At 64.5% G+C, this 20,186-nt stretch overlaps 1 protein-coding gene across 1 annotated transcript in view; it reads right to left on the bottom strand.

Moving 5' to 3' along the window:
* Window positions 1-15,335: 15,335 nt before the first annotated feature.
* TSNARE1 (t-SNARE domain containing 1) overlaps window positions 15,336-20,186 on the bottom strand; it is a 49,749-nt gene continuing 44,898 nt past the window's right edge. Inside the window, exon 12 of the mRNA XM_079796365.1 lies at window positions 15,336-15,394. The gene's annotated coding sequence lies outside the window, so the exon portion shown is untranslated. The remainder of the gene's footprint in view (window positions 15,395-20,186) is intronic.

Genomic DNA, 20,186 nt, shown 5'->3' with positions numbered 1-20,186 from the left:
AGAGGCCTCGCTCTGCGGCCTGGGCCTTGGCCACACCTGGGGCCACGTGGTTGTTTGTTGGGGGTGGACATGTGTGCCTGGAACCTCCGATGGGCAGGCGAGCCACCGGCCGCCCTCCACGCCCGGCGCGTCAGCTCAGGCTGAGCAGGTGGTGCCAGGAGGCTGGTGCCCGAGGCCCCAGGCTGAGCCGAGAGGCTGGGGCGGCGCTCAGGTCGGCCTCCAGGGCGCTGCGGAGAGGGGCCTGGGAGACGCCTTGCAAACGCTCAGGAGGAACCTGCTCTCCCTCAGCCCGAGCACAGGCCGGGGCGGAGCTGTCCAGGGTCCTGAACGGAGCGCTCCAGGAAGGCGGGCCGAGGGAGGAGGTTAAACGTGCGGGGGGGGGGGGGGGGGGGGGGGGGTTGTTTATCTGTTTACGCCGCCTGTTCACAAAGGCTAAGGCCGCTCAGGAAGACGGTAAAGCACAGAGAGAAACACCAATGAGGAGGCGCCGAGGCTGAGGAGGGGCAGGGCTGCCCAGGAGCGCCCAGGCCGGGGCCCTCGGCCTGTCTGAGCCTCGGCTTCCTCAGGGTGCTGACAGGGCACCCCGTCTCAGCGAGGCCCTCCTCCAGTGCACTGCACACACATGCACACATGCACACATATACCGTGCACACGCACACAATAAATGTATGCACACTGTTCATATATGTACACACAACAGACATGCACACATGTACACACATAAATGTGTACATACATGTACATACAATACACATGTATGCACATAATACATGTGTATACACATGCACACAATACACATATGCATAGAATGTATGTGTGCATATATACAATGCACACATGTGTGCACGTTACACATGTGCCTGCGGTGCACACATGTACATACAGTCCCTATATGTGTTGTGTGTGGTACACACACGCATACGCACACAATACAAACATGCATACATGCACACAGTCACTGAAGGAGAGGGGCGCCCTGGCCGAGCTGAAAAGCCTGGGACGTGGGGTCCCGCAGACCTGCTCCCAGGCCCAGCGGCACCCTGGCTGGGGGCTGGGGTTGTGCTGGGCGATTTGGTGGTCACCCCTCAGGCCTCATCCTCTCGCACCCCCGTGGGCCCCCGGGCGGGCAGCCGCGGGCAGGCTGTTGTTCTGATCTAACAGGCCCGTTCCTCCTCGCGCTCAGCACGTGCCGCTTCCTTCCTGCCACGCCCGCCCGCGTCCATCCTGACTGCGCACCGAGCGGCCGAATGGGCCCCATGAGATATGACCACACCCTAAACCCGGACACTGGAGACGTGGCCTCATTCAGAAAAAGGGTCTTTACAGATGTTATTCGGTTAAGATCTCAAAACAGGGTACACTGAGATTTCGGGGGGCCTCAGTGCAGTGGCTGCTGTCCCTATAGGGACCTGGAGGCACTTGGGGGCCGGGGGGAGCTGTGACAGAAACGGGGGGAGTGAGGCCCCACAGCCAAGTGACATGCGGCCGGAAGAGGCAGGAGGGATCCTCCCTGGAGCCGATGCTCTTTTATTATTATTATTATCTTCCTCTTCGCTGCAGATTCTGGCCAGAGTCTGCCGTCTTTGTCTTCGCTGCAGACTCCGGAGTCTGCAGTCTTCATCTTTGCTATGGCTGGAGTGCCGCTCCTGTAGATCCCTTTACCCCCCGCCCTCCCTCTCATAGCAGGCGTCCTGCCTCACCTGGCCACTCTGCGCTTGGAGTAGCTGGGTGGCCGCCATTTTGTCCTAATTTGAATATTCCCTCCTGATTGGCTGGTGGGTGTAGCGGAGTGATGGTTAGTTTGCATGTCTCTCTTTTATTAGTGTAGATTATTATTATTATTATTGATTTCACAGAGGAAGGGAGAGGGAGAGGGAGAGAGACACCCATGATGAGAGAGAATCATTGATCGGCTGCCTCCTGCACGCCCCCACACTGGGGATCGAGCCCAAAACCTGGGCATGTGCCCTGACTGGGAATTGAACCATAAGCACCTGGTTCAAAGGTCAACGCTCAACCCCTGAGCCACGCCGGCCGGGCTGGAGGCGACATCTTGATTTCAGACTCTCAGCCCCAGGGGTGGGCGCGGGGGGCTGTCTGCAGGTTGAGCCTCCGCGTGCAGCTGCCCCGGGAGCTCGTGCGCTCACCGAGCCCGCTGTTCACACCCTGAACAAGCCCTCGCGGCCCAGCCACGCAGAGCGGTGGCCCGCGGTGAGGAGCGCGTCCCCAAATCCCGGCCCCGCTCCCCCTACAGGCCCCTCATTGCCCACCGGTCGTGTTTGCCACGGAAACAGATGCCAGTCCGTCCTCCACGACCTCGGGCGGCCTCCCGGTGGCTGGGCCGGAGCCTCTTCCCGTCGTCACTGGGAGCTGGGTCTCCTGTCGGTGAGGCCCGGCCCCTGGGACCCCCCACCCCCTCCCCCCCGTGCTGGGTAGTAGAGCCGGGCAGCCTCATCCGTGCCCACGCTGATCTCTGATCGGTCAGGTTTGCTGCCGGCCGCCCCAGCTCACCACGCGCCTTCTCGCTGCGGGACTCCAATGGATGAATGAACCACTGAATGGATGAATGGACATGGAAGGAAGGAAGGAACCAAAGACTCAGTGAGTGATGCCCGTCCTGGCTGTTCCACCCCATACTCAGGTGACATTAGCAGTCACCTCAAAGGGACCTGGGTTTTAATTGTCGCCCTAACGGCCAGGGCCGACCCTGGCTCGGCCCCCACTGGACACGGACGTGTGGAGCCGCCGCGCCCGCCGGCGGGTGCCGGAGGATTACCAGGAGGATTATCGTCTACAAAGCAACGCTCAGCCTTCTCCGTCCTCTCTGGAGCACCGGGCGGTATAAACCAGCACGTGGCTCCAAAGCCATTTCCGTCTGCCTCCCCGCCCCTCACACACACACACACACACACACACAAACACACACACGCTGGGCAGCCTGCATCCCCAGGCCGGCCCGGAGCACAGGCGCTTCGGAGAGGCAGCTCCTTACAGCTGTCTCACCGCGGCCGCCACAGACGACTATTAATCTCCCACCCTGCTCTCCCCCGGTGCTTATCTCCTCTCCCTCCCCGAGACCGGGAACATCACACAGCAGCTGTCACGGGTCGTTAGCAACGGCATCTTCCCGCTATTACGGCGAAATAAAGCCAGGCAGCGGGTGACGGGAGGCGCTGCCCACCGACAGCTGATCGGGGGACCCGAGGGAGCTGTCCCAGGAAATGACACCTCGCTGTCACGTGGGGCGCGTATCTCCCCGCCACCAAAGGGCGCCGACTCCCCCGCGCCCGCACACAGGGCGGCTCCACGCCCGGCCCAGCCAGGGAGCCGGCCCCCAGCGGAGAAGGCAGACGGGAACGGTGCTTCCGCTGACCATCAGACGGAGCCCGGGGCCGAATGAGGGCCGGAGTGACGGCCTCGTCCCTCTCTTGGACGCTGCCATGGGGTCGCCTGAGATGCACACGGCCCGGACACAGCCGGGGGGGGGGGGGGACGGGGCAGGGACTCGGTGCCCCTCGCACGGTGGCTGGCACCACAGGTGGGCGTTAAGGGGATGCAGGGAATGACGGTCCGGGGCACCGACTGTCGCACGGAGGTGGTGACGAGCACTGAGCCAGCTGAGCTCTCTGTGAGGCCCGTCCACGCTGGGCGCTGTCCCAACGCCGGCCTCGGCGCGTCCGTCAGCCACAGCGCGCCGACCTCATCCCCCTGCAGCTGCTTGAGCTGACGGCGGGCGTGGAGAGTGTGGGTGGCAACGGGCACAGACCACAGGGACAGCGAAGGCAGAGGCAGCGACATCCACCGGTCTGCATGGCTCCCACCGCGAGAACCCCACCCATTCATGGGAAGCCACACAGGTGGCCCTCCCCGGGCCGGACACAGTGTCTGCCAGACAGGAGGCCCCAGACCAGCCTCCGCAGGGCCCAGCGCCTTAGGGACGGGACCTCACCCGAGGGCTCAGCCCCATACGCTCACCTGCCTGACCCCACACCCTCAGTCATCACAGCCGGCGAGCCAGACGGATGCCGGGCGGAGGGAACCAGGATGGCAGGGGTCACTGGCTCGGCCACGACCCGGCGTGAGAAAGAAGCATCTCTGCATGTGCGTGCGTCACCACACGTCCCGCGTGGCCCTGGGAGCACGTGCTGACAGAGGGGGTGGGGCAGCGGTGGTGAACTTGGGGCTCTGGCTTCCCAGCTGCCATCATGATGACGAGTTTTCTCCCCTCTCCCACCTAGCTCCCATCCAGGAGCCCTGTGGTGATGCGTGAGGGCACGGCAGTCATGGCATTGATAACGGGAGGTGAGAACGACGGTGATGGTGGTGGTGATGGTGGTGATGGTGATGATGGTGATGATGGTGGTGATGGTGGTGATGGTGGTGATGATGGTGAAGGTGATGGTGATGATGGTGGTGATGAGGGTGGTGATGGTGATGGTGGTGATGATGGTGGTGATGGTGATGATGGTGGTGATGAGGGTGGTAATGGTGATGGTGGTGATGATGGTGGTGATGGTGATGATGGTGGTGATGAGGGTGGTGATGGTGATGGTGATGATGATGGTGGTGATGAGGGTGGTGATGGTGATGGTGGTGATGGTGATGAGGGTGGTGATGGTGATGGTGGTGATGGTGGTGGTGATGGTGATGATGGTGGTGATGGTGATGATGGTGGTGATGGTGGTGATGGTGATGATGGTGGTGGTGGTGGTGGTGGTGATGGTGGTGATGGTGATGATGGTGGTGATGGTGATGGTGATGGTAATGGTGATGGTGATGTGGTGGTGATGGTGGTTGTGGTGATGGCAGTACTGATGGCCATGGCAGTGAGGCAGGAGTGGTGACAGTGAAGGAGGGAGCTCTGAGCTCTCCCGTCTGAGGACCGTCCTCTGCATTGCTCTCCATGAACAATCCGGCCCTTCTCGTCCCCACACCTTGAAAATGACAGGGAGCCTCTGTCATCGCCCCCCACCTCCATCTCACGCGCCTGGAGCCACCACGGTGTGAATAATGAGCTTTTTCCCAAAATCATGGCCCCGCTGAGTGCTCAGGCGCTCTGCTGTTTTGTTTACCATCAGCCGTGTGTCTGACGGATGTAAAGAGCTCACAGAAGTGTGATCGGGAGCGAATCTGATTATGGTTATGACTTCTTCGTAGGTGTTTAGAGAACTCCGATTTCTATCTAGACATCTTTGTGTCCCACCGCGGGCGCATCCGCCCACCAACACCTTCTGCCTCTCGGCGTCAGAAATGCAACAGGCGTGTGGCTCCTCTTATTCTGTTCCGAGAGGGAGACATCCTCCAACGCTGACGTTCGGGATAATATATTATGTCAGGTGCAACAGGCAGGAAGTTAATTAGAGTCAGAGAGTTAATTAATGAGATCCAGGCACATTAGCCATCGTTGCCTCATCCGCGAAGAGTAATTAACGTGGCGTGGCTGGTGTTTCTCCTCCTCCGAGGCGGCGTGTTGGCAGGGCACGTAAGTCACTCCACGTGGGAAGGCAGCTCTCCCTCGGCGGCGGCGGGCGGCGCCGAACACATCCACCGAGGGAGGCGACGGGTGGAAAGCCACGTGGCCCGCGTGAGGCCCGGTGTTCGGGGAGCCCGGCCATCACGGGCAGCCGCCAACTGTTAGGGACCCAGAGCCGGCACCTTCCGCCAGCTGCTGCGCCTCGGTTGTCCCGTCTGTGAAATGGGCGCCATGAGCATCCTCCTGGCGGGACAGGGCTGGGGTTCGATGCAAAGATGAGGGGCGGTGACACTGGGCACCCGCCTTCATTGGACCCACGGGATTAGAGCTGCTGGCTCCTCCACGCCCTCAGGGCCCCCCGTGGGGCAGGAGCATCTGAGGGGCCAGCCCCATGGACGGCGGGGTCCTGGGGTGTGTCCCCCAGAAGGCAGGGCTTGAGCTGAGCCTTGAAAAGAGAACGGGTGCCCTGGCTGGTGTGGCTCAGTGGATAGAGCATCAGCCTGCAGACCGAAGGGTCCCGGGTTCGATTCCAGTCAAGGGCATGCACCTGGGTCGCAGGCTCCTCCCCGGCCCGGGCCCTGGTCAGGTGGGGACAAGGCTCTGAGCTTCCCCTCAGAGGACGACGAGGGCGCCAAGCACACCTCAGGCCTCACCCCCCGCCCAGCCGGCCTCTCCCGCCCTGCCCCGGGTCCAGGCTACGCGGGGCTCAGACAACATGTGGCCATTTGTTTGCACAAACGGCCCAAGCTATGCTGTCTTCCAGTTCCGTGTCCACGCGGGACCCAGCCGTGTAATTCGATCCGTCTTCACTGACCACATGCGTGCGCCCTGCGGACAGACAGACACTTGGTTCTGAGGGGAGGGGCGGTCACGCAGCCAGGCAGTTGGACTCACCCATGTCCTTCCTTTATGAGGTGTCCCCGTCCGCCCACGCCGAGGCTCACCCTCGCCACGTCACCATGGTCCTCACACGGCCCAAAGGCCCAGGCCTCCGCTCCGAGGCTGCCCGGGCTCAGGCCTCTGCTTGTCCAGCAGAGATGAGGGGCCCTGTTAGCCGGGGTCCAGAGGGACCTGAACGCCCCCCCCCCTCACTGGCTTTGGGACCTGGAATGTGGGGGCCTGGGGGCGTTACCCAGGGGGCCAGCCACAGGCGAGTTGGTGAGACCAGACAGCAGCGGTCTGTCTCCTAGGCCGCCGGGAGAAGCCCCCAGACCAGGAGGCCTGACCCTCAGACGCTCTTGTCTCTCAGGCTGGAGTCTGAGATCACGGCAAGCTCTGGGCGGGGCTGGTTCCTCCTGAAGGCTCCAAGGAGGAGGTTCCAGGCCCCTCTCTCGCTCCGGCGGCTCCAGCAGCTCCGTCCTCCCACGGGCAGAGCCACCAGGATGAGGGAAGCAGCTCACGGACACATTTCATAAAGGTCAGCCTCCCCCAGACGAGGGGTCAGAGGAGAGCAGACCTAGAGGGCCAGAGGGAGAGGATCCAGCCCATGGGAGGTAGTAGTGGTGACAGTAACCATGGTGACGCTGGAGCTGGTGGTGGTAACCCTGGTGATGGTGGTGATGACAGTAACCATGGTGATGGTGGTAGAGAGAGTAACCATGGTGATAGTGATGATGGTGGCAGCCATGGTGATGGTGGTGGTGACAGTAACCATGGTGATGGTGAAGGTGTCAGTGGTAGCCATGGTGATGGTGGAGGTGTCAGTGGTAGCCATGGTGATAGTGGTGGTGATGGTGGCAGCCATGGTGATGGTGGTGGTGACAGTAACCATGGTGATGGTGGTGGTGACAGTAACCATGGTGACAGTGGCGGTGATGGTGGTAACCATGGTGATGGTGGTGGTGACAGTAACCATGGTGATGGTGGAGGTGACAGAGGTAGCCATGGTGATGGTGGTGGTGACAGTAACCATGGTGATGGTGAAGGTGTCAGTGGTAGCCATGGTGATGGTGGAGGTGTCAGTGGTAGCCATGGTGATAGTGGTGGTGATGGTGGCAGCCATGGTGATGGTGGTGGTGACAGTAACCATGGTGATGGTGGTGGTGACAGTAACCATGGTGACAGTGGCGGTGATGGTGGTAACCATGGTGATGGTGGTGGTGACAGTAACCATGGTGATGGTGGAGGTGACAGAGGTAGCCATGGTGATGGTGGTGGTGACAGTAACCATGGTGATGGTGAAGGTGTCAGTGGTAGCCATGGTGATGGTGGAGGTGACAGAGGTAGCCATGGTGATGGTGGTGGTGACAGTAGCCATGGTGATGGTGGTGGTGACAGTAGCCATGGTGATGGTGGAGGTGTCAGTGGTAGCCATGGGGATGGTGGAGACAGCAGCCATGAAGATGCTCCCAGGGTTGGTGGCTCTCGTGGCAGCAGCCAAGGGCACAGTGGTGGCCTCTCTAGTGACCGAGCTACTGTCTCCTTCCAGCCCCAAAACACAGCCCACACTGAGCGGCCGTCCGCTGTCCGCCCGAGAGAACCCGGCGCTGCCCCCGAGAGCCCGGGCAGGCCGAGCCGGACAGGCCATGGAGACGGGCCTTCAGTTTGTGGGCATCACCGAGAGGAAGCGGGGGCCTGGCGGCCAGGCTGATGAGGCCCCACCCCCGCCCTCAGAGGAGCCTCCCTCCGCGGGCTCTCCACGCAGTCCTGGCGGCCGCTAATTAGAGCCCATTTGCCTGGGACCCAAACAGCATTGACTGTCACACACAGGCAGGGGCAGGGGCAGGGGGAGTCCCCGCTCACACAGAGGGGGCGTGTCCCCTGCAGAAGTGCCCGGCTCCTGCCCTCGGCGGCGCTGCAGGAGGGCGGGGAGGACAGGCCTGCAGGAGGGCGGCGGGGAGGACGTGCAGTCCGGAGCGAGGGCGCGCGGAGGCCCCGAGCGAGCGGGAAGGTCTGGCTGTGTCTCAGCAGGACCGGCTCCTGGCGAGCAGCTCCTCCCGTGGGCTCCCCTCACCTGGGCGGCAGAGCGGGACAGCTGTGCGTGCGGCGGTGCGGGGAGCACCCGCGGGGGCTGGAGCTGATGGTGGCACAGGGTGAGGGCTGCAGGGTGGCCGGTGCCTCAGGTGCCAGGGGTGCCTCGTCACGGCATTCCCCCCCGGAGCCTGCGCGCTCACCTGGAGCGGAGCTCAGGTGGACGGAGGGCAGGGCCAGGAGCAGCCGGCAAGGTGCTGCTCCACGCTGCGGGCCGTGGCGTCTCCCCCCCCCCCCCCCGCCTCCCGTGTCCCGGTGCCGAACAGGGAGCCGTGCTCCGTGGGAACACGTGGGCCGGGCCGTCAGTGAGCTAACGGGCGGCTGGGGGTGGGAGCCCACCTCCCGGCGACCAGGAAGGGACGCCGTCTCCTCCAGTGAGAGGCCCTGGGCGTCGGGTGCAGGCGCCCCGGTCGGAAGGCCAGGGTGCAGGTGTCTGCGTGGGGGGAAGGCACGGCTCCGCTGTCCAACGGGCGAATGGAAATCATTCCGTTTAACTCGGGGGCAGGAGAGGGGAGAGCACTTAGGAGGCAGAAATTACAGATTCTGAATAATCGCCTCTTAAAAGCACTTTAACTCCCAGCGGTGAGAGGCCCCTCAGTGTAACGGGTCCGCAGGGCACTGAACCCCTGGGCCGCAGAAAAGGGGTCACGGCCCCAGCGCCTCTGAGCCCGCCGCCACCTCCAGCTCAAAGCAGGGGCAGAGAGGGACCGAGCGCTGAGGACAGAGGCCAAGGCCGGGGCTGGGGCCTGGCCGCCGCCCTCCCGCGCCCAGCACCCTGGGCCCGGCGCACCCGGGGACGGTGCACCCTGGGGACGGCGGGTGGGCCCCCCAAAGCCTCCCGTGGCCCTGACCCCCAGGCCAGGCGCAGCCCTCTGCACCTCCTTTCTCCTTTGTATTGTTTAAGATGTTTTTATTGATCTCAGAGGGGAAGGGAGAGAAACGTCAGTGATGAGAGAGAACCATGGATCGGCTGCCTCCTGCACGCCCCCCACTGGGGATGGAGCCCACAACCCCGGCGTGTGCCCTGACCGGGAATCAAACCGTGACCTCCTGGTTCACAGGTCGACGCTGAGCATCTCTAGGGCAGGGCCGGGCTCCTGGGGGCTCCCCGCGCTCAGCCAGGAGGAAGCCGGATGCGTTCACCTTGAGTTGGGCTCCGTGGAGTGAGCCACACCCGCCCCGGGGCCCGGCCTGAGTGACGGGCTGGCTGGGCTGGAACGGGTTCGGCCTTAATGGGTGGGAGTGACGTGAACAAGCTGGGAGCTGCCTGCCCCCAGGCCCACTCCGGCCGCCACCGCTTGACGGAGGGCGCCCCTAACATTTCCAGCTCACAGAACCGGCACCAGCAGGGCCGTGTGGCAACCAGGGGCGCCCCCACCCCCCGCCTCGGGGTCCAGGGTGTCTGTTGGGGGTCAGCCACGTGGACAGTTGTCCTTCGTCTCCGCCCCCCCCCCACAGGTCACGTAGTCGCGTGGCCCACGATGAGCCAGCAATCCCGGCGGCTCAGAGCAGGAAGCGCCCGCCAGGCGGGGACGGCGGGCTGTGAGCGCGGTGACGGTGTGGATTCAGGGCGCCGTGTCCCGGTTGGGGTGGCCGTGTGCTGGCTGGTGAGCGCCGTGGAGGTGCAGTGCTGCCTGGGGCCGGGGATTGGCGTGGGAGAGACCCGACCTGGAGGGAGGTGACTGAGCGATGGCAGCCCTCTGTCTTCCCGAGGCAACAAGACGGAAAGGGTTCGGTTCCCGCGGAGGACGCGCTGACGCCCTAAATTGGCATTTCCCGTGCTGAGGGCCTCAGGGGCCGGCCCCCCAGCTGGACAGTCTCACTGGACGCGGCCCTAGTCCTGTCCGGTGCCACCTGCAGCCCTTCCTCCCGGGGGGGGGGGGCGGGGGGTGGACCCCTGTGTCCCCTCCCTGGAGCTCCGCCAAGCCTGGCGTCCTGTCGAGGGTGGCACGCACAGGCAGGCAGCCTGCTCCCCGTCACAGCCCTGTCCAGCGGCCCCACAGGCCTCAGCCGGGCCGGTCCCCTGCCGGACAGACACCTGCCGGGACGCCAGACGCCCCCCGCCCCCAGGCACAGGCTGTCTGCCAGGGGCCCTGGGAGCTGCAAAGTGAGAAATTAAGAAACCAAGTAGAATCCCCGCCCGCCCTGGCGCTGTGATCATGAGAAATTAAAAGCCGCTCAGTGGGGGAGGGGCAGGGCGAGCTGGGAGGCGGGAGAGGATATTTATGGAATTCTCCGGTAAAAGCCTGGGGGGCGCGTGCATTTATGATTCTGAGACAATCAAGGCGCGTGGGAAGCAATGTATGCAAATTCATTTAAATGGCGGGATGTGGGAGGGGCTGAGACTTGGGAGGCCGTGCGGGGGGAGGGAGGCCAGCCGGGCCGGGACATGGGGTCACACCGGCCAGAGGGGACCCGAGGGACAGAGAGGGGCCAGGTCGCCCTCTGTGGCGGAGCAGCGTGACCCGGGGGCTGATTGTGCCCCACAAAGATCTCGCGTTGGAGTCCTGACCCCGAGGCCTCAGGACGGGACTGCGTTTGCAGGGGGCTTGAAAGAGGGGGCTGGGTTAAAGGGGGTCAGCAGGGCGCCCTGACCCCTGGCCCCGGGGCCTCCTAAGAGGAGACTCGGACACAGAGACCCCGAGGAAAGGCCACGTGACAGACACCGGGACCAGGCCGCCCACACGCCCAGGAGCGCGGCCTCGGGAGCAGCCGGCCCTGCCCACCCTCCGCCCTGGGCTCGGCCTCGGACGGTGAGAAAGGCCGGCAGCGGTGCCCGAGGCCTGGGCCGTGTGACAGGACAGACAGAGCGGCGGACGCCGGCAGCCGCGTGGGGACCAGGGAGCCAGGAGGCAGCCTCGCTGGTCAGCAGCTCCTTTCTAATTCCTCTCACAGGGACTGACTCCCGTTTAAGGAGGCAGCGGGCAGCGGACAGCGGACAGCGGACAGCGCCATCCTCATCGGATCCCTCCGGACTGCGGGAGGATGGCGCGGGGCAGAGGGATGGAGCCAGGGGCCAGCTCGGACCTGCTCGGGACAAGTCCTCCATCCCCTCCCCCGGGGAGGCCCGTGATGGAGACACCCACACGGCATGCCGAGCCCCCACGTGCAGACCTGAGGGCACATGCCCACCGGGCTCAGGGAGGCCCCGCCCACCGGGCTCAGGGAGGCCCCGCCCTCCGGGCTCAGAGAGGCCCCGCCCACTGGGCTCAGGGAGGCCCCGCCCACAGGGTCAGGGAGGCCCCGCCCTCCGGGCTCAGAGAGGCCCCGCCCACCGGGCTCAGGGAGGCCCCGCCCTCCGGGCTCAGAGAGGCCCCGCCCACTGGGCTCAGGGAGGCCCCGCCCACCGGGTCAGGGAGGCCCCGCCCTCCGGGCTCAGAGAGGCCCCGCCCACCGGGCTCAGGGAGGCCCCGCCCTCCGGGCTCAGAGAGGCCCCGCCCACCGGGTCAGGGAGGCCCCGCCCACCTGGTCAGAGGCCCCGCCCACTGGGCTCAGGGATGCCCCGCCCACCGGGCGCAGGGAGGCCCCGCCCACTGGGCTCAGGGAGGCCCCGCCCACCGGCGCTCCTGGCCGAGGCTCAGAGCCAGGCCGGCAGCGGGCGCGCGGGCGGAGCGCCAGGAGCGAGGACGCCGTCACCGTGAACCAGACGGAGTCCAGCTCTGAGCGGACCGCCCTCCCGCCCGCCATTAGCGCGGAGCCCTGACACCTGAATGACAGCCGTTCCCTGACAGCGGGGGAGGGGAGCGCGTTGTTTGTGAAAGAACCGCTGATGGCCAGGACGGAGCCGCCGGTCCCTGAGCGGCATTTCCGGGGGGACGGGCCCAGGAGGCGGGCCGGGCCGGGTCCTGTGATGGGGGCTCGGAGGGGCCCTCGGACCGGGCTGCGGGGCCGGGAGGGCGAGAGCCGGCCTGGGCGGCTCCAGTGAAATGGCTGTTGGACCCGAAGGTCACCCCGAGGAGGCGTCCACAAAGGTCTGAGACGGGGACCCCGGCCCCCCAGGGGCCCAGCGCACTGAAACCTGGACAGTCCATGGGCCTGGCCTCCTGTGTGCCCGCCCACCCACGCTGGCCGGCGGCCAACAGTGCTGCCTCAGTTTCCCCTGCTGGCCAGGTCAGGGACAGGCCAAGGCCTCCATGCCAGACTGTCTGGTTTCGGCCCCCCGCCCTCGGGCAGTCCCCCGGGGTTGCCGAGCCGTTCCGGACTGGGCGTCTTAGAGGAACAGTGACCATCCCACAGCCCTGGGAGGGGGGGGGGGTCAGGGGTCAAGGTCTGTACCTCCAGAGGGCATCCGGGCCTCGGAGGCTCTGGCCCCGCCCCCAGCTCCAGGGCCTCGGGCATCCCCATCCCCTCATGGTCACAGGGCGCCCTCCCAGTGCGCACGCCTCTGTCCAAAGTCCCCTTTTCTTAAGGACACAGGTCCCCTGCCCCCCCCCCCCCCCCATAGGGGCCCAGCTTACCCAGCGCCTCTGCAAGGACCCCTCCCAGGCAGGTCCTGGGGTGAGGAGCCCCACGTGGGGATTCTGGGAAGGTTTGGATTCTGTCCATACCCACCCACCCCCCACCCCCCAAGGGCAGAGTCCCCAGCGTTCAGAGACGGAAGCCTGAGCCTGGCCGTCCGGGGCAGAGGCAGCGGGAGGCCCCCGGGCGGGGCTGGGCGAGGCTGGGTGCCCACTCATCTGTTTGCTTTGGACCTCGTGCTTACTGAGCAGAAGGGGGTTCCCCAGAACAAAGAGGGTCCCTGCCTGGCGGGCGCCCAGCGCCCACGAGCAGCGCGCCCGCCCGCTGTGGGGACGCGGCACAGGGCCTCCCTGCGGGAAGAGGGGGACGTGCCGGGAGCCGGGAGGCCTCCTCCCTTCTCACAAACAGGCCCAGAGAGGCTGAGGGACGCACCCAAGGTCACACACAGCCGGACAGGCAGCCTGCCCGGCACGTACCAGCTCCCTCTCACCACGGACGGACGCCCGCCCTGATGTGGCCTGGGCCTGGGCCGACTTCAACTCCCGGCGAGGGCAGGTGCCCGGGCTGCCGTTCTATCCCGGCACAGTCAGGGCGCGTGCAGGAGGCAGCCCATCGCCGTGTCTCTTTCACATCAACGTCTCTCCCCCCCCTCCCCCCAACTCCCTCTAAAACCTCGGTGAGATTAAAAAAATAAATCCCGGCCAGGGCTCGGCGGTCAAGCATCGACCTGTGAGCCAGGAGGTCAGGGTTCGATTCCCAGTCAGGGCACAGGCCCGGGTTGCGGGCTCGATCCCCAGTGGGGGGCATGCAGGAGGCAGCCCATCGATGAGTCTCTCTCATCATTGATGTTTCTCTCTCCCTCTCCCTTCCTCTCTGACATCAATAAAAACATTTTAGGAAAAAAGGAAAAGAAAGAAGGAAATCCCAAACTGCCTGAGAACCCGGTCCCTGCCCGGAACGTTCCGTCCAGGAGCACGCCCGGGGCTCCGACTGCACAGGGCCCCCCCAGGCCCCGCCCAGCTGCCCACGGTGACGCCCGGCTCCCTTGGCCCCTGCGGCGGCTGCGGGTCAGCGGCCCCCTTCGGCTCCCAGTGTTTATGAACCACGTCCGAGGCCGCGTGGCAACCTGGAACGGACCTGCTTCCCGTCCCCAGCAGCGCGCCGGAAACCACCGGAAGGTGATTAATGACTCTCTCAGAGCTCGGTCTCAGCTCAGCTCCCACGGCGGAGGACGGCGGGCAGTCACCGCGTCTTTTTGACGCTGAGCTGGTTTCAGTCCGATTTCATTCTCTCGGGCAGACCCTCGGCCGAGGAGCCTGGCCCAGCAACGGGGTCAGATCCCCCGCCCCATCTGAGCAAATCCCTGCACCCCTCGGAGCCTCCCTTTCCTCCCGTGGGAGGGGGGGGGCGGGTTCAAATCCAGCTCCCACAGGCCTGGCACCGCTGCGTCTGCCACAGCCAAGAGGCCGATCCCAGCCGGCTGGATGCCAAGCCTGGGCTCTGCACTGGCCGGGCGGCGGGCAGGCAGGGCAGGACGGGGTGGGGCCAGGGTTCATCTCAGAAGTGGCCTCTGCCCCGCGTGTCCCCCCAAAGCTTCACTCCGAAGGCTCTGACTGCGCTGTGTGGCCACGGGACGTGGCTGTGCTTCTCTGGGCCAGACCCAAGTTCCCGCCCAGGAGCTCCGGGTGGGTAGGAACCTTGGGACTCCCCTGATTCACCAACCAATAGCATGCCCCGATCCTCTCAGCCACGCCCAGTCCCAGGGGGCGGGGGGGGGGGGCACCCTGGGAGGCTTGAGTGCCCGCGGGGACGGGGACGGGGAGCTCAGGGTCTGAACAGTCAGAGAGCGAGGCTCCGGCCGCCACGTGCCTGACTGTGCTTCTCTCCCTCCTCCTCTCCCCTGGGCCCAGGCGATCCTCGGAGTTGGTGGGTCGCCAAAACACGGAATAAAACCAGGCTGGTGGGTAGGCGATCAGAGAATTGTTGACTGGGTTTCTAGCCTTCTTTTTCTGGCACTTCAGTTATTTCAGTGGCGACTTTTTCACAAAGCAGTTCATGGATTGCAGGGGCACAGCTAACCTTTAAGCCGCCCGTTTAGCACATCACAGTAATTTGCCTGGAAATGTATTAGGCGTCGCAGGTGCTCGTGCTACGTGACCTACTGCAGAGCCCCATCAGCAAATTAATGTCGAGGTTAATTCAAACTTCGGGGAAAGTGCAGACTTGACAGAGATGAATCCGGCGCCGGCGGAGAGGAGGGCAGGGCCGGCGGCGGCCGCTCCGGGAGGGCGAGCAGGCCTGGCAGACGAGCGAGCGGTTGTGTTTGATCCGATGTGGGAACCGCAGGCATCCCACGGCCGCCTCCCGAGTTCAAACCAAGTCCAGCACGAGCGGCCCGGGGACCCTGTGCAGCCACAGACCCTTCCGGACCCGTCTCTCCCTCTATCACACGGGCAGGAACGGGCTTGTGTCTGCTTGTGAGGAGTGACTGACCTGATGTGGGGAAGGGTTAGAGCCACCATTTATTTACGGGCAATAAAAGTTAGCTTTCATCTCCCCCTCACCACCACCACTATCACCATCACCATCACCACCATCACCACCATCATCACCATCACCACCTTTATCACCATCACCATCACCATCATCACCACCTTTATCACCATCACCACCACCACTATCACCATCACCACCACCACCATCATCACCATCACCACCATCATCACCATCACCACCACCACTATCACCATCATCATCACCACCTTTATCACCATCACCACCACCATCATCACCATCACCACCTTTATCACCATCACCATCACCATCATCACCACCTTTATCACCATCACCACCACCACTATCACCATCACCATCACCATCATCACCACCTTTATCACCATCACCACCACCACTATCACCATCACCACCTTTATCACCATCACCACCACCACCATCATCACCATCACCACCTTTATCACCATCACCACCACCACTATCACCATCACCATCATCACCACCTTTATCACCATCACCACCACCACTATCACCATCACCACCTTTATCACCATCACCACCACTATCACCATCACCATCATCACCACCTTTATCACCATCACCACCACCACCATCATCACCATCACCACCTTTATCACCACCATCACTACCACCACCATCATCACCATCACCACCTTTATCACCATCACTACCACCACCATCATCACCATCACCATCATCACCATCACCATTACCATCATCATGACCACCATCATCATCCTCATCATCACCACCTTTATCACCATCACCACCACCACCACCATCACCATTACTATCACCATCATCATCACCACCACCACCTTTATCACCATCACCACCATCATCATCATCATCACCATCACCATCATCATTACCACCTTTATCACCAATATCCCTACCATCATCACCCCAACAATCATCACCATCACACCACCAACATTCCCATCACTGTCATCATCATCACCGTCACCATCACCACGATCACCATCACCATCACCACCATCATCATCACCATCACCATCACCATCTCCATCATCACCTTCATCACATACTCTTAGCCAGAGGTGGGGAACGGCCAGTCTGTGGGCTGCATCAGGCCCCACAATCACTGGGTCTGGCCCTCCACGGCATTAGGGTGAGTTCATTAAACGTGTGACCCGTGTCTGAGCTGACAGTCCTGTGTGGCCTGGAATGAAGTTATAAATCTCCACGCGGCCCTGGGCGGAGAAAAGGCTCCAACCCCCGTGGTAAAGGAAGCTGGATGCTCCTGGAGACCCCAGGACGGTGGCCAGGGGGTGCTGTCCCAGCTGGTGGGTGCTGGGCACAGGAAACCACATGCTCACACACCCAGGCTCCCTCACACATGTATTCACATGTGCACACACACCCACATGTGCACACACATTCACTCACACATATGCAAACATATGCACATGTACACACACAGGCAGGCCTGTGTGCCAGGCTGAGGGGCACACTGGCAGAGAGAGCTGGCAGCCCTGTCCTCCCCCTCCTGTGCCCCTTCCCACGGGCCGGCCTGCACCTGGCCTGGGGGTGACCAGAGCGTGGCGGGGAGGGGGCGCGATGCTGCCGTCAGCACAGACTCGGGCTGGCCCAGGGCAGCATACGCCGGCCGCCTCCTGACCCGCGGTTAACCCGCCCACAGGCCCGGTCCCAGATGCGCTGGATGCCAGCCGGCGCCCACCTGGCCTCCTCGCCTCGCCGCCTGCTGTCAGCATGCCACCGTAACGAGAGCGTCCCCCACTCAGAGGGCAGAGCACGGCTCATGCCCCAGACGCAGGGATGCTGAGCCGGAGGCCCCGGATGACATCGCTCACCTCTGCACGTCGCAGGCCGGGAGCAGAGGAAACCGAGGCAGGCGGCCTCTGAGCGGCCTGACGCCAGCCTGGAGCGGGGCACCCCGGGCAGCAGGGGCGGCCGCCTGCACCTGGAACCCCATGCTCGCTCTGCCGGCCGCCCGAGAGGGAGAGCAGGGTGCTCCCGGCCAGGCCTCTGACGTCACCAGGCCCCTGGGGCAGCATCCGGGCTGCGTGGCCTCCAGGCACAGCCGCTTCGAGAGGAGGACGGACCGGCTCGGTGGGGACGGAAGCCATCAGCAGGGCACTGGGCCTGTGGTCCCATCCTTGCAGACTGTGCCAGGACCCCGGCCCTGCCTGGACACTCCAGCCCGCCCCCCGGAACCAGGCAGCCCCTCCCACCCAGGCTGCAGTCTCTGCCTCCACGGCTCCCCTCCCCTCCCTTCCCAGCCCCTCTGCCGCCTCCCAGCTCCGAGCTTGGCTGGCCTTCGGCTTTGCGAGAGGGAAACGTGAGGCCTGGCTCACGATGGGCACTTGTCAGTACACTGATGGGAGTTGTCCCCGAGGAGGGGCAGCTACGCTGGGTTTCAAAGGATGTGTAGGAGTTCACCAGTTGATCAGAGGGCAACTGATAGCATTTTGAGCAAAGACCCAGAGCTGAGGAATGTTTGGGGAAGGGAGGGGATCAGCGAGACTCGTGTGGAGTCAGGGATGGGAGCCGTGGCAGGTGAGCGGATCTCCCGGGCCTGGAGTGCCGGCGCCCGCGCCCCAGCCGGGCCTCCACCACGTCGGGGTCGGCCCAGCCTCTCCCGGGCCCTCCGGCCGCTGCTCCGTGATGGGTCAGAGCGGTCCCCTCAGACGAGGTGATGCCTGGGCCCAGCCAGGGCCGTCGGGAGGAGGCGATGGAGGAGAGGGCCGCTCAGGGGCACCGTTAAATGGAGGGCTTGTTTGTGGTGCCTTTTATAGATTCAAAGTCACTTTGTCGGCTCAGGAACGGAGAATGTTTAATGCATGGCTCGATTTGTTCATAAACTCGCCACGTTTCTGGTCTATTTAGAGAAGAAAGCCTGAGGGAGGGGAGCGTGGGCGGGCTGCTTCCTGCCGTGGCTGTAGCTCCCTGTCTGGGGTGCCCGCGGCGCAGGCAGCCATCTGGGGGCCCTTGGGGGACACGGGGGGACGTTCGCCGCCGGTGAGCGGCATGGGCCCTGCCTCTGCACAGACTTTGACGCTCACGAGCTGTGTGGCCCCAGACAAGTGTCCTAACCTCTCTGGGCCTAACTGTGCCCACTCCTCTGCCTCTCTGGCTCAGGATGAGACTCAGCAGGACGGTGTGGGAACGCTGCCATAGGGCAGGCTCGCCACGGGGCAGGGTCTCCATCCGGAACTTTCCATGCTCGTGCAACTTCACCCTCAGGAGCCCTCAAGGCAGGGCTGCCCCTGGGCCCCACTGTGGGCTCAGCCGAGACCCCACAGGCAGCGGGTCATCACCATCACCATCGTCATCGCCGCCATCTCACAGCCCTGCGCCCCGGGCTCGCCATGGTCACCCGGCCCCTCCTGGCAGAGCTGCCTCCTCTGGACGCAGCCGGCTCGGCTCCCCCTCCCCCACCCCCACCTTCACCAGGACCCAGCACCGGGATTTCCCCGGGAATGGTGTCCGGCTCCCACTGGCTCCTCCCGGGAGAGGCTGGTTCACACGGCTCCCCAGCGCTTCCGGGGACCCCAGGCCAGGAGCCTGCAGCCCGCGGCCCGCGGCTCAGGGAGGGAGCAAGGGAGCCGTCCTTCGGGGCGGGCCATGGTCACGGTCATCCGCCGCTCAGTGGGAGACCTGGACTTGAACCCACAGCTCCCCCAGCCTGAGGGAGCCCCCAGGAGCGATTCTGGAAGAGGCCAGACCCCCCACGCTCCAGCCCTCGCCCGGCCTCCTCCCCCGAGCCTCGTTCCCCACCCTGACCGAACGCCCCGAACCTAATAAAACTGTCAGGACGCTGATCTGTGTGAGGCTCTCCCCTCCTTCAGCTTCCATAACCCGGGCCGTTCCGAGAAGCCGGCGCGTGACGGGAAGCACCAGCACGCAGGAGACGGCGGAGGAGACGGCGGGCAGGGTGCCCTGCGCCAGCAGCACACACGGGGGGGGAGGGGGTCTGGGAAAGTCCGGGGCTGCTGGGGCGGGCGAGGCCACGGGAGGCAGCAGCCCTGGGCGCAGGCTGCGGGGACGCCTGCAGTCGGGGGGCCTTGCCGGGAGCGGAGGTGCCTGAACCCCACCTTGAAGCAGGAGCGGGCGTTTGTCCTTGGAAACGGGGGACGAGGGACTTGCACACCAACGAACAGTGAGCGTGCAAGGCCACGGGCAAGAGGAGGGCTGGGACATCCAGGGAGTGGCCTCCAGGGAGCAGGGGAGGCAGGCCGCGGGCCTGGCTGTGGAGGCGAGGTCCTGCCGTCCTCCGGGCCCGGGGCTGCCGGAGCCTCAGGGAGGAGCGGGATTAGCCACGGGCCCAGGGACCGGGCCGGGCCGGGCCGGGCCCGCCGTGATGGGAGCCGGGTGCCCCCCTGCACCCCCACAGGGAGAAGGCGGCCCAGGCCTTCCTCACACAGAGGGCCCCCCACAGGTTGCCGGCCCACCTGGCTTCACGGGCCCTGGGACCATGGCCGGGCCTGTCCCTGCGCCGCCTTCCTGGTCCCCATGGCAGCTCTCGGCTGCGGGAGGTCCGGCCGTGGTGGGCGATCACCTGGCTCACTCACCCGCGTGCCCCCGCGTACCCACGGGGTCCTTTACGGAGGAGCGGGTCAGCGCCGGGAGGAGGAGCCGATGGAAAAGGCTCCGAGTTTGCGGCCACGAGCCGAGGACCGCGGCGCCCGGAGCAGGCGGGGAGGCGGCCCTCCTGTCCTGGGGCCTCGGCCGGACCCGGCTCTGCGGCACCCGGAGGGCAGCCCCT

This window comes from Cnephaeus nilssonii (assembly GCF_951640355.1).
Source record: "Cnephaeus nilssonii genome assembly, chromosome: 18".
Classification (NCBI taxonomy): Eukaryota; Metazoa; Chordata; class Mammalia; order Chiroptera; family Vespertilionidae; genus Cnephaeus; species Cnephaeus nilssonii.
Note: the sequence above shows the minus strand (reverse complement) of the source record. Positions and strands in the feature narration are given on the sequence as shown.